Below are 12,167 nucleotides of genomic sequence, written 5' to 3'. Positions count from 1 at the left end.
GTGGGCGAGACTCTGTTCATCATTTTATTCTCCGGAGCTATTATTTTAATTAAGTAATGGAGCAACGATTTATCGCTCCCTAAGCACGAATAATTAGCTTTATGGGAAGTCCACAGACTGGCGATGGAATGCCTCATCTTTGTGTCTTTCAGATATTCCTTGGAAGAACTCAGGATATTTCTTTGATACAGTACAAAGTGTATTTGTCGTCTGCCGAGCCTATGTCAAAGATGTCTGAGTTGTCACTCTTTAAGTCACAAAAATATTTCGAACAATTTCATAGCTGATTCGGCGAGAGCTCGGCAGAGTGAGTTGAATATCATTCCGCTGTATGGTAACACTTTGATGTAGATCACAAACTGATTCGACGACCATATTTTAGCATGTCTGATCTTTTGCCAGTTCTTGTTAATGGTTATTCTGTTCCGCATAATAAGGCAGCTTTTAAAATTTGAAAAAATATAATAAGGTGAAAAAAATTAAACTGGCTATGATGAACTCTTCATATTAGTCTCTGTTCAAGGATACCTTCCTGAACATGCATTGCGATCTGCCGTTACAATACATCCTTCGACATTTGTACTGAGAAGACAATGTTTAATTTTTTTTCTTTGACAAATCTATGTGCATAATGTGGTCGAGAGTTGCACCTGTTGAAAACCACGAAGACATTTTACTCGTTTGTTCTGAAAGACATCTTTGCGAATGCTGGGAACCGACTGGCCGTGTATGCTAACTGTTAAGTACAACTTTCAGCTTTCCCAAGTTGCCTCCGCGCTCGATTTAAAAACGGCCGGCAGTTACCGCAATACAGATGTTACATCATTTATGAAACAGGCAGTTCCTAAATATATAACCCATTATACGTGATTTGAAGTAGAACAGCGTCGGCATTTCTTGTTTGATGCCTTCCAGCAACATGGTTTCTAGGACGAATTGAATAATAATTAATGACTTTTATTTGATGATTTTGTTCAAGAAGCTCTGTGGAGCCTTGTGGCAGGACCCATGTCTGTTCATCACACTGCCGCTTGTCAAGAACCGTCTCGTAGAAATAAAGCAAGACGTGTCAGCAAACCTTAATAACACTGGTCCCACCTGTCTTATGGTATTAATCAGAGCTTGTGAGAGGGTGCCTTTCTTGATAACGAAATACAAACATACCCTCTAGGACAGTGGTAAATTGTAACCCACCTTAGCTTGGACCGGCAGCTTCTCAGTCTCTGCCAGCATGTCATCTTGATTCAGTCTTATTCTGCTCTTTTAACATTTTGAGATAATGTGACACATGCTCCTTTCTTATCCATTTGGTTGGAAGTTTTCAAAACACTGTCTAGAGCATCACATAGCCGAATACTGTTCGCTTTGTCGAACAAAGTTGAAGAAGAACAACGCTCATTACCACAGACAAACGAGCCGTTTCCAAATCTGTATGAATGTTGATGCTAATGTTCAGAATCAAACATTTCTTTTATTAACATAGCGAGCACAGTAGTATTTTTTGAATTCAAATGAATTACATATTGATCAAAGTGGGCACTGTTATATCGCAGACAATTCCACATAAATACCTTTCAAGAAATATTTCAACTCAAATGAAAATAATATTCACAAAAATGGATCTAAGTTTTATTTCATATATATGGGTCATTAATGTTTATACGTTGGACCCCAGGTATGATGTTAACTTCAAAAGTTAAGATTCTTAGCTTCATGCAATATCCACTACACTAATTTTGACATTCTGTCCTTAAAGAAAGAAGGTTTGGATACTTCTTGTCAGTGACTTCTTGAGGAGATATCCACCACCTTTCTGACGTCAACAGCTAATTCAAGAATCTAAAACACTGCCTTGTCAAGTGTCAACGGTTTTTTTTTGTCTAGGAAAATAGTCGTCTTCGTTGACGGTTGTCAAAGCGTCCTCACTTCATTAAGTTTTGAAGAGTTGTTATCAGCCAAAGTTCTCTTACACTTCAGACATCTTCGCTAAAAGTAGTTTTCATACTTCGACAATTGTCAAGTCTAGTAGTAATGAACTCCTTAGGATAATCACGTTTGGATTCGCGACAGATGGCCCCATGATACCATACCATGATTTACGTCACGCAAACACTGTAATGAAACTCGCGCATGAAAATAGACAGAAGGACAGATGGAGCAGACACCTAGATGGATGGATTGATAGATAGACTAATAGATGGATACACATGGACAGACACATATATCAATATGTGCAGCAACTAATGCATAATTACGTAGATACATAGCTACATAGATACATGGCTACATAGATACATAGATACATAGATACATAGCTACATAGCTACATAGATACATAGATACATAACTACATAGATACACGGCTACATAGATACATAGATACATAACTACATAGATACACGGCTACATAGATACATAGATACATACATAGAAACAGAGATACATTTATACATACATAGATACATAGATATAAACATAGATAGATAGATAGATAGATAGATAGATACAAACGTACATACATGCACCGACTTTTTTCAGTTCACAGGATTAATTGCTGAACAATTTTTTTCTGCACTCCCTTTTCCCTTTCTATGCACTTATTGCATGAATTCTTGTTTCTATATATTTACGGGAATAAACATTATTATTATGATTACAGGACAATAGCTGTAACATGTGACATAATTCGAATTATTTTTGATCTCTGAGAATGTTAAATTTACCGATCTTTCCAGAAAGACAATGTGTTATCCTTGTCAGCGCAGGGAATTATTTCATCATTGATAACAAACGGATTATAGTCGGGATAAAAGAAATAGTTGGAACCATAACATTAAGACATCATGGAAAGAAAGGATGTCTTCAACTTGGTAAGTTGAACTCCAGACATATCTGTACCATGTCTGGCGTAGAGCAGGAAACAGTATATCATAAACAAGGATACTAAAAACTACACATGTCAAATAGTCACACCTAACAAAGTTTCATCTGGCAACAATTAATACAGATTGTGCTGACATTTACTGAATGCAAATACTTGTGGAAGATATGTTGAATGTCAAGTTTAACTTCGAAATAAATGAACAAAAATGATATATTGGATGGTACCAATTTTTCGAAAGTGTGTATTTTTTGGCCATATCTTACGTTTCCATTCAGAGCTTTGAGTAAATTCGACTAATGCTATCGGAAGACCAAGCTAATGATGTATGTAAAATTCTGTCTAAGTAGTACATGTAGCGTGTAATGTATTTTGAGGCGCACCTGAGGACACTAGACCAAATCCTCGCTACGAAAATAACGCGCTAATAAAAATGGGACCCCTAGTGTTGCGATGATTTTTAGATTTTGTCGGCGAAGGTCCAGTATTATTCAGTTTGGCCTATCTGGAATGACAAAATGGCAAAAGATAACGTCTTTATTCCAGGAACCAGTCTTGAAAATAAATTCCACCAAAAGCTTCAAAGAAGACAAAAATCACTTGCGTCAAATTTTATCACGACTTCAGAAACAGTTCTCGGAATGAGACTTATTTGACATGACGCTCGTCTCAAAATGAAATTACAGTCACTTGTTTCTACACCACGATAGCTCCTCGTTGATAATAAAAATGTGTATTTAAAAATGCATCATGAACTAGAGACATTCAGTTGTTGGTCTATGGACTCCCCATAATGTTATCCCCCTCAAGGAAAAGCCATGACCGTGATGATGCACTGAACAAAACAACTGCAATATCTAGCAACAATCTTGAATGTCCTCATGAAAGTAGGTGATCCAGGTAAGTGAAATTTAACAATGAAGATCAAGTACAATAGTAATGATTATTAAATCTTACATGGTTTTATGACAAGTATGTCTGAGGCCGTAGGATAAAGACCTGCCTCTTTTTAATGTTAATCTCACCCTTCCTTCCCTTCCAGTACAAGAAAAGCTTTTTCAGACGAATTCCATATAACGTTGTTTTATTCTCACAGCGATTGCGGAGCATGAAACAAAAATCAGGGCATGTATAACAGTCTCCATTCTCTTGCCACCAAACAAATGAAGAAACGATATTCAGAAGTCTTAATTGCTATGAGCGACGGTCTCAAGCGCAAACCCGGGAAATAAAAGTCTGTCGCATATGATTGATCCGGATTACCTATCGTTGAGTCGTTGGAACGAGGCTGAAACACGCACAATGACTCACTACACTGTCCAGATCGTTCGATTCAATATAGAAGCGGAAATAATTATACGTTCGTAAAAATACGTACCATAAAAATTTCTCTTCTACTCGGAATTTCCTTATTTTACAGACAACTTTCGAACTGAAATATTTTGGCTCCCAAGAAGAGGAACTCGTATGCAGAAGATGAAACTTCCAGCCGCAATTTGAATGCGACATATGTGTGTAACCGCGTCATAGCTATCATATTCATCGTTATCACTATCAACGTCGTCACCACCATTATCATTATCATTATCGTCGACGTCATCACATCATCATCATCACTATCATCGTCAATTTCAACTTACACAGATAACAAAGATAAAAAGGTAGCCTCTGGAGCAATCGACACAAATCGGTACAATCATACTTCCATGATGTAAACATAGTCGTACTTGAAAGAAATATGTCGAGCTATACAGATGAACAACTACAAAAATATACACATAATGCTTGTTTTTGGGTTTGCATTTTTAAAAAATGAGGCTTCATTAGCCGGAAACATTGTCGCCCGAGTCGCCAAACCAACTTTGCCCTATTTGGTTTTCTTAAGGTGTTAATGACACAAGAGTGGGGTCAATATATAAGACTCTTCATTAGCCGGAAACATTGTCGCCCGAGTCGCCAAACCAACCTTGCCCTATTTGGTTTTCTTAAGTTGTTAATGATACAAGAGTGGGATCGATATATGAGACTCTTTTTAAAACTGGATGAATATGTGTAGATTTCTTTCCCATAGTGTGACTCGTTTTCAAACGAGATAACCAAGCCATCGGTAAAATCATCGTTCAGGCAAACTGAGTCCGTGTGCACGTGATATATTTGTCTCGAAAGTGTGGGTTTACTTCTTGAAAGAATAAAACTTGTGGCGAAATTCATCGATTCGTCGCCGGCTACTACCCTCAAGCCCAACGGAAGAAACATTCATGACGTTAACACAGCTAACGAATTGCATCTGACCATATACATTGTCGCGTAAGAGGCCATATTGTGATCCCGAACAAGTACGAAGGGAAATGAAGGGTGAAAAGGAAATCTGAATACGTATACGTAATTACTTTACAGCTACAATCTTACCACCTTCTTCAATTTAGCTTAGTTGCAACCTGAAATATTAATCTGCCATATCACAATGTCCGTGCGTCTGAACGCTCTCAATTTGAAACACCTCTCGGAAGAGAGTTTTGTCAGTGTATTAATGGGAAACGCAATCGTTATGAAAACCTATATCGCGGCAAAATACACAGTTCAAATAACCTCGTAAGAAATAACTCGGACTCTATGAAGGGTAGTTCTGTAGCTTCCTCCGCAAATTACAATCCCTGACAGGCAATTATATCTTACCGTTCGGATCTGCGCCACTTAAAGGGATTTATTCCGAATGTCAGCTTATGATTCATAAAATGACGATTCCCGGCACAAATCCCCCCTAATAAAGAAGTCTAGTTTGTACCGTATCCTGTGGCAACCTGGAACTTTAATTTGTATTTTGTGCTGTGAAGGTAAGGTCTCTTTTGGCTCTAAGTGAAGTTATGCCCATCATCTGCGTATTAACATTTGTAAAGGCTGCACACGCTAGCAAAATCTAGTTTCTCTGACCTTATTGGTGGCGATGCGACCGTTCATATAACCGCGCGTTTCCTTCGAAAACGTCTCAATGTCATGCCGTCGATCACCTCTTATTAACGCGAGCGTTATCCATTTTTTTCTCTTTTTCTCATTTTGGAAGAGGCGATGCCGAATGTCATACAGTTGTAATACGAAAACTCACAATATTTTACCATTTTATTATCCGTTTGCTGTTCAGATTATTCTCATGCTGATACCGTAACAATGTAAGAAAGCGAAGCTTCGAACAACATTTAATCATGCTGAATTTTCCAAGCATGCGCCTAGCGAACAGGATGGCAATAACGACCACTATAAAAAAAGTTGCGAAACCTTGTTCTGGAGTCAGCATATGTTTCACCTTGGGTTTTATTTTGTTCCATGAAAGAATAGCATCGCCTAATAATTAATAATTCATGATTCGCATGCTTTACAGAAAGTGAATGAAGACAATAGTTACTGAAAGACCTTAACTTTCGTTTTGAAATATTGTTGACAGGGCCCAGGCGACCCACCCTGTACCCCAATTCAAGATCCGTCAGCATGGTTGCGATTAAGATTTTCCTTACATAGATTTTCACCATCTTTGCGATTTGTCTGTATAAACATTACGCTTGCCTGAACAGTGAGTTATCTTGCTGGCAATATCAACAAAACATTCTGTTTTCCCACTACGATAAGGATGACAGCAACAACCATCGTCGTCATCATCATCATCATCATCATCATCATCATCATCATAACCACCACAATAATCGCAGTTATTGAGTTTATCAATGAAAAGGGTTTCCTTCTATCTGAGAATGCATTCTTTTTTTTCGATTCTCCGAAGTCCACTTCCATTGTGAATATTGTTACGACACCGAAATTACACACACAGCGACAATCCATTCACTGATACGTAAAAGGGACTGAATATGAAAACTCAATAGGTTTAATGACTCACCATATTACGCTTCTACATTTGATTGATACCATGTCATTAAATTGGAAAAACCCACAACAGGGTTAAGTGTGTGTTCATTTGAATGTATTATATATTACATGGATTGTGAATGACCTTGCGACGGATTGATGATGAAATTAATACTTGCAATGTAAAAGTAACAGACAGTCCGGAATAAAGATTTGTGTTTAATGGTCAATAAAACGTGAAGATGTGTTCGTCCTGACTGTAAATAATTGCTGTCCATTTAGCCCTCCATCGCATAGGTGACTTATGACGCATGGCTTGTGTACAGGTTCAAAAACTCTTCTAGTTCACCAAGTTTGACTTATATTATACAGTAAGTTGAACATAGCCTACTGTACATGTGAATAATTTGAATGACGTGTTTCTGAATGTCGTATGCGACTATCATGTCTACATTCAGCGCAATCCGACGCTCAGATGGCTGATATTCGTGTAGTCCAAAATGATGACATCATCGTAACTCTTAGCAACAGAACACAACATCGCGCTGACTAATAGCAGAGTCGAAGAAAAAGCGATAAACAGCCCGAAATTCTACAACTATCTATGTGATGTCTAATGTAATCAAGATTGTTCCTTTTACAGTGAAAATGAATAAAAAGCCATTGTTAGAACCCAGCCTTGATCCAAAGCAGAAGTTATAGGAGTTTTCGTTTTGTTAAGCATATTTGTTGCATGTTCTAAATTTGTACTGCGGTTTGAAAAATGTTATGGCAGTTACGTGATCGAGTGTTTTTTTGTGTCATCGTACATAAAGATTGAATTTTGTTCATCGACATTACATACATAAATTCGAACACGCAGCGAAGTTGCGCAAAACATTGCCTCGTTGAAAACGTCAACTGTATTGAACGAGGGATGGGCCAAAAAGTAAGTGGCTGTGCTGTCGTTTCTAGCGCTTTAAATTTTTAAAATGGAGTTCCTGCAATAAAACATACACGTTTCGGCAATGTTTCACAGTTCGCGTTGATGTACGGGACCCATTATTGTCGTAATACAAAATTTATAACCGGAGTGACAGAGTATGAAAATCTATTGCAGTCTTGGAGAGTTGATCAGTATACATTTTACGTTATAGTGACCGAAAAATTTGCATATTGACTGTGTTCATAATGAGCGGTTCCGTTATAACACTCCGTGCACGTAGTAATCCTGTAAGCTTTCAACGCTAAGGATACATTTTTGTCATTTACCCATTTAGGTATGGAGAAACTTGATTACACGGTTTCTCTCGATCAGAACACGTGCATGAATAATGCACTTTTTCCGATCCGAGTCCTTGCCCTTTAATTATGATCGACTACAAGAGTCAAGCAAAAGACGCCAAAGACACGACTTTCGAAGATACAGCTGTTCAAATCTTTCCCCTAAAACCGCTATGATATTTTAACCTTTGGCAGTTTTCTCTGCAGTTTTTTCAGGGAGAGAGTCAAATTTTATACTTTGAGTGTATGTACATTGCTTCATATTAGATTAGGCACATTAGTGCATGCAGTAATTACATATATATGCAATACAAGATGTGAGGTACGTTAGTTTCCCACGGTGATGTTCATGAATATACATACTATATGTATAAATGAACACTAATCTTCCCTGTATTTTGCACTTAGAGAGATATTGTTTAAATATTTCAATATGCCAAGGCTATTCGTACAGTGTATGTCTAGTCAATCCGAATGCACGTGTCCATCGTCAAAGTTTACAAATCGATTAAGAAGTATAGACTTGACTTTAAGGTAGAACGCGCCTCGGGGACAGAAATTCGGGCCGTCAAATTTTATCAATTTTCTTCTGACCTACCACTTGTGGGGGCTCATTTTGAAGCTCTTGGTTTTTCGAAAATCGAAAATTTCATTTTTTTCTCATAGAGTTAACACAGGGATGGCGGCCATTTTGAATTTCAAATATCGAGAAATCGCAAGTTATTTGTCTCTGTAGTACCAAAGTTTGCACGGTGACCCCTGATTTTTATTCTTGCTTTGGTAAGAGGATGGTTAAAAGTTTCACTGAGGAAAGTTTGAGCGAAAGTTTAAGTCTTTCGCTTTCGAGGTGCATATTATCTTAAACTGTAATGGATACACGAAACAAAGATAAGCTTACTAAAAGAGTTGTCAAATGTTTTAGATACAGGGCGTTATAATATGTCATGTGTCCGTTCAATAATCTCGGCGGAGTTCTCTTTCCTTACGCACACTCATCAGTTGATGTCTGCTATACTAACAAAGTTGCGAACGACAACAGTTTGAAAGAACTCAAATAAGTATAAAACTTTTGTGAAAAGAAGATGAAAAATATTCACATCATGAAATATTCAATAAGCAAATGCCAGACCATCGATGTCATCGATGCGTATTTGATGCTCCACTATGTTCGTCATTTTATCAGTGACATTACAATTCGCAATGGCAGCATTAGCTCGTCGTTCAAGTGACGGTAGGTTGGTACGACTCTGGAGAAAACAAAATATTCTGGACAGGATGTCGAGACAATGATCTCTCCTGACACCAAAGAGTGTATAAAACTTGCATTTTACTGAACAGCAGAGCGCAGACTCAACAGACGTGGTCATGCAGCTTGATTGCTTTGAGCACCATACATATCACAGTCTTTTGGAAGACGAGTCTAACGGTCCGTAAACAATAGACACACTTAGCAGTCGTTCAAATATTCTTATGACATTTAGACGTCTTCACGGATACAGTTTGCATGGAGTATAATTGGTACTCACACGAAGATGACCTTTTTCATTCTTAAAGTCGTAAAGTGTTACGATGCTCTCATGTCACATTGACACTTCTTGAACTCACGTGCCGCCATAATACGATGATTGTTGGACGGACAGACGGACAGACAGACAGACAGATAGATAGATAGATAGGTAAATAGATAGATAGATAGGTTAAATAGATAGATAGATAGATAGATAGATAGATAGATAGATAGATAGATAGATAGATAGATAGATAGATAGATAGATAGATAGATAGATAGATAGATAGATAGATAGATAGATAGATAGATAGATAGATAGATAGATAGATAGATAGATAGATAGATAGATAGATAGATAGATAGATAGATAGATAGATAGATAGATAGATAGATAGATAGATAGATAGATAGATAGATAGATAGATGGATGGATGGATGGATGGATGGATGGATGGATGGATGGATGGATGGATAGATGGATGGATAGATAGAAAAGGCACAGGCAGTGAGAAACAAAAAAACAGAAAGACATAAGTAGACAGAAAGCTCGGCAGATAGAAAGACAGACAAAACAGGCAGATAGACAGTCAAACAGACAAACAAATAGACTGACACGTAGATAGTGTGTACTATCTATGATTGCATGTATATATAACCAGTAACACACGGGTATTTACACAAACACAGACACAGACACAGACACAGACATAGACACACACACACACACACACACACACAAATATATATATATATATATATATATATATATATATATATATATATATATATATATATATATATATATATATATGAATTGGACAGACAAAAAGACGGATAGACAATGTTTATTCCTTTCACAACGGTAAGGAGCTACGAGTGATTATAATTCATCAATAGAACGACAAACTGTAAAATGAAATTTAAGAACTAAGAATAAACACAAACACGTTATTAGATGCTGTAAAGGGTTTAGGGAATCACATTATTTCTAATAAATATGCTTATTTCCGGAATGTCTTGAACCATATACTGGGTTGCGAGTATTGTTTCGTTAGTTGCAAGGACGGTTAAGCTCACAAATAATTCACATCTGGACAAAGTCCTTTCGCTAAACGTTATAATTTCAGTTGTTTCATTTCACCTGGCGTGTCATGATTGTAAACCAATGCAACGATAATATCTACATTTGAGGGCGCACTACTTTCAGCAACATCTATCTATTGCTTCGTCCACTGAAATGTTGTCCTTGTCTGCTCTGCTAACAAAGTTGCGAACGACAACAGTTTGAAAGAACTCAAATAAGTATAAAACTTTTGTGAAAAGAAGATGAAAAATATTCACATCATGAAATATTCAGTAAGAAATGCCAGACCATCGATGTCATTGATGCGTATTTGATGCTCCACTATGTTCGTCATTTTATCACTTGATGTGAAGATCAGTGACATTACAATTCGCAATTGCAGCATTAGCTCGCTGCTCAAGTGACGGTAGGTGGTACGACTCTGGAGAAAACAAAAATATTCTGGACAGGATGTCGCAACAATGATTTCTCCTGACACCAAAGAGTGTATAAAACTTGCATTTTACTGAACAGCAGAGCGCAGACTCAACAGACGTGGTCATGCAGCTTGATTGCTTTGAGCACCATAAATATCATAGTCTTTTGGAAGACGAGTCTAACGGTCCGTAAACAATAGACACACTTAGCAGTCGTTCAAATATTCTTATGACACTTAGACGTTTTCACGGGTACAGTTTGCATGGAGTATAATTGGTACTCACACGAAGATGACCTTTTCATTCGTAAAGTCGTAAAGTGTTACGATGCTCTCATGTCACATTGACACTTCTTGAACTCACGTGCCGCCATAATACGATGATTGTTGGACAGACAGAGAGACAGACAGACAGACAGACAGACAGACAGGTAGACAGGTAAGATAGATAGATAGATAGATAGATAGATAGATAGATAGATAGATAGATAGATAGATAGATAGATAGATAGATAGATAGATAGATAGATAGATAGATAGATAGATAGATAGATAGATAGATAGATAGATAGATAGATGGATGGGTGGTGGGTGGTGGGTGGGTGGGTGGGTGGGTGGATGGGTGGATGGATGGATGGATGGATGGATGGATGGATGGATGGATGGATGGATGGATGGATGGATGGATGGATGGATGGATGGATGGATGGATAGATAGATGGATGGATAGGAAAGACACAGGCAGTGAGAAACAAAAAACAGAAAGACATAAGTAGACAGAAAGCTCGGCAGATAGACAGACAGAAAAAACAGGCAGATAGACAGTCAAACAGACAGACAAATAGACTGACACGTAGATAGTGTGTACTATCTATGATTGCATGTATATATAACCAGTAACACACGGGTATTTACACAAACACAGACACAGACACAGACACAGACATAGACATACAAACACACCCACACACACACAAATATATATATATATATATATATATATATATATATATATATATATATATATATATATATATATATATATATATGAAATTGGACAGACAAAAAAGACGGATAGACAATGTTTATTCCTTTCAACAACGGTAAGGAGCTACGAGTGATTATAATTCATCAATAGAACGACAAACTGTAAAATGAA

The sequence above is a fragment of the Ptychodera flava genome, chromosome 18 (assembly GCF_041260155.1).
Source record: "Ptychodera flava strain L36383 chromosome 18, AS_Pfla_20210202, whole genome shotgun sequence".
In the NCBI taxonomy this organism is placed as follows: domain Eukaryota; kingdom Metazoa; phylum Hemichordata; class Enteropneusta; family Ptychoderidae; genus Ptychodera; species Ptychodera flava.
This window is presented reverse-complemented; position numbering follows the sequence as displayed.